Below are 3,442 nucleotides of genomic sequence, written 5' to 3' on the forward strand. Positions count from 1 at the left end.
TCACAAAGCAAAAGAAATTGTTGTTTAGGAAAATAATTGTGTATGCTGACTGAATGTTATCGAGAAATGTCGAAATTAATCACAAACTACCTGTTTCGTTAGTAATGACTACTAGAACTGTTTGCATTGCCATCTAACATTTGCGGGCGGAAACTAAGTTAAGGTCCTAATACATTAGGTCGATAAAAGTCTAAAGATATTATGAGTAATGAAATACAATAAATAAAGTTCTTAATAAATATACTTTTGTAAAAATGATTTTTTTCGATACAATTAATTATATTTTATACTTTAAGTGATTTCTCAGAATCATAACTTTAGCTTTATTTAACATATATTAAATAATATTATTTCAACATTTTGTTGAAACATATCCTGATTAGAAAGGAATATATACAGGATGTTCCACCACTATTGTATTATTTCTTAAGGGCGGATTCCTGAGGTAATTTGAAGAAATAAAACCTAATGCGAAAATGTTAAGGCTATAATACTTCTTAAATTATAAACGATTAAAGTTGACCAATTACACTGGCTAAAGTACGTACGCTCAAATACAGTACAGCACACGGAGGTACAGGTGCATGCACATATCGCCTTTTTTCAAATATTGGTACGGAAATTCCATACATATGTAACAACGTATGTAATAATAATCTGCCTTTTCTTTTCATCATTTAAATAAACATATCGCAAATAATCTGCCTTTTCTTTTCATCATTTAAATAAACATATCGCAAATAATAACAATTTCTTAAAAATTTTATAAATAAAATATACAATACATTTATGAGAATTAACAAGCTGTCACACATTTAACATTTCTTTCAGAAATTTATAACTAATTTTATATCTCATGCAAATTCTCTTATGGTAAAGAAGGTCGTTACATATCGGTAAATCGATCAGTACTTCTTGTAAACTGTTAAGATAAATTAAATCAAATTAATACACATAATACGCATGTATCAATAATATTGATTTTTTATCTATGAAGTAGGAACTCGTAGGATAATATTTGGAAAAGAAGCGATATGTACATACATCTATACCACTGTGTGTTGTGCAGTACCTGAGCGCGCGTACTTTAGCCAGTATAATTGGTCAACTTTAAGTGTTTATAATTTGAAAAGTATTATAACCTTGACATTTTTGCATTAAGATTTTTTTCTTCAAATTACCTCAGGAATTCGCCCTTAAGAAATAATAGTGGAGCACCCTGTATATATATAATTATAAAAAAACTATATATATACTATATATATATATATATATATATATATATATATATAGTATATATATATATATATATATATATATATATATAGTATATATATATATATATATATATATATATATATAGTATATATATATATATATATATATATATATATATAGTATATATATATATATATATATATATATATATATATATATATATATATATATATATATACTATATATATATATATATATATATATATATATATATATAAAGTATGTAGGAGTAAAAAATAGGAGTATAATAATATATAAGTGTATGTATGAATTATATATAATTATATATAATCCATGTAAAAATATAATTTATTTTTATATGGCCGCGCATATAATAATATGCAGTTATATATATATATATATATATATATATATATATATATATATATATACATGAAAAAAATATTATCAAGTGAGAAAAAAGGAAATATTAACTCGGCTATTTTTATCGAAAAAAAACATGCTAAGCAAAATTTTGCGTTGTAACTTCTTTACGAGTGACAAGCAAATTGATTGCATTCCATAAAACAAATCTTAATACAATCAACTTCGCATAATATCTTAAAAATCATTGTGAGATGCGATTACAACTATCGTCCGAATTGATCGACTATTAAGTTAAATAATCGTTATATCTTTCTGGAAGTGCTTTTTACAACCTAGATATAAAAAGAAAATATAGTTAAACTAGGTTAACGCTAAACCACGTCAGTAGTATCGGCTCTTAATGGTGCATCGCGGATACGGGACATGCAGCGTAGAACCGCATTGATTACAAGGACTAAAGGGGTTTGCACTACGTCGATAAAATCGATATTCAGCGGATAATCGTGGTCTGAACGAGGATCAATTAATGCTACTTCGATAAATTGAATTAAAGGCTCGTGCAGAAAAGTGAAATCTACAATTCAGGGTAGGATAACTAGATAAAATGAGATATCTCAAGAGAGAGATCAGTAATCAAGAATGTGAAAGTTTTGCAATCGAAGAATTTATATAACAATATTGATATTGTTATATAACATTTACAAAACATTTACATGTACAAAATATCATACATAAATTTAAAAAAGCATCTGAAATTTATCAAGAGACATAAACATAAAGAGGGTTATATAAACAATACTCTTGAAAAGTCTGAAAATCACATTTTCTTTAACGTTGTCAATATTATAAAATAAAATTGAAACTTACAGAAAAAATCTATTATAAACTTTTAGATTCTATTAGAATAGTATTATAAAGTTACAATATGTCTTAAAAATGTAACAATTATTTTTTAACACCCGACATCACGATTATAGAGTATTCGTTCTTCATACTGTTTTCTGACACATTATATTATCTTATTGTAAAGTTTAATAAATATATATTTTCCATTCTTGTCTATTTTTAAATCTCTACAATATTCTGAGCAGTAGTGTGATTATGCTTTTATGGCTTGGCTTCAAGCTTTATAACTCGAAAAGTATTTAACGAGAAAATACTGCATTACGGTGTTTTAAAAAGTTTTAGCGCTAAGTTACAAGAATATGTAATAAAAAATAGAAGTTTCCGTTTAATAAATTAATCGTAATCTTGATCTTGACCTAAAAATATGTTTTATTGCAATTTTTAGCGTTTTTACTCATTTTAATGACAAATGAATTCTATTTCACGATTCTACAAACAAAAAATGTAAGAAAAAGAAACAAATAGGAATGAAAAGTGGAGAGTCATAAATGACCAATTTTTGACACTTTCACCCATTTTCCCTACACTTTAGCAGTAAACGTATGTCACTACGTGATTTTATGGAAAAAATACTATAACAAACCATGTAAATTTTATGTTTTACCTTGGAAGCAAAAATCAGCCACTTTTACACATCCTCCTTTGCAATACCTCATTTTATAATAAAACAACAACATATATGTATAAGAATATAACTATTTTTATATATATTTATGTTTATTATAAATATAAAAATGGCTCAATATAAATTTGTTGCGAAAAGCATTATCCCTTGGAGAAGACAAATGTGTTTATGCTGAGAAAATTATTATCCTAAGAGAAGATAAATGAAATTTGGTATCTAATGGCTATTATATATAATTATATATATACATATAATTATATATATATATATATATATATATATATATATATATATATATATATATAT

The sequence above is a fragment of the Odontomachus brunneus genome, unplaced genomic scaffold, assembly GCF_010583005.1.
Source record: "Odontomachus brunneus isolate Ranch 3 - 2012 unplaced genomic scaffold, Obru_v1 Obru_scaffold_014, whole genome shotgun sequence".
NCBI classification, from domain to species: domain Eukaryota; kingdom Metazoa; phylum Arthropoda; class Insecta; order Hymenoptera; family Formicidae; genus Odontomachus; species Odontomachus brunneus.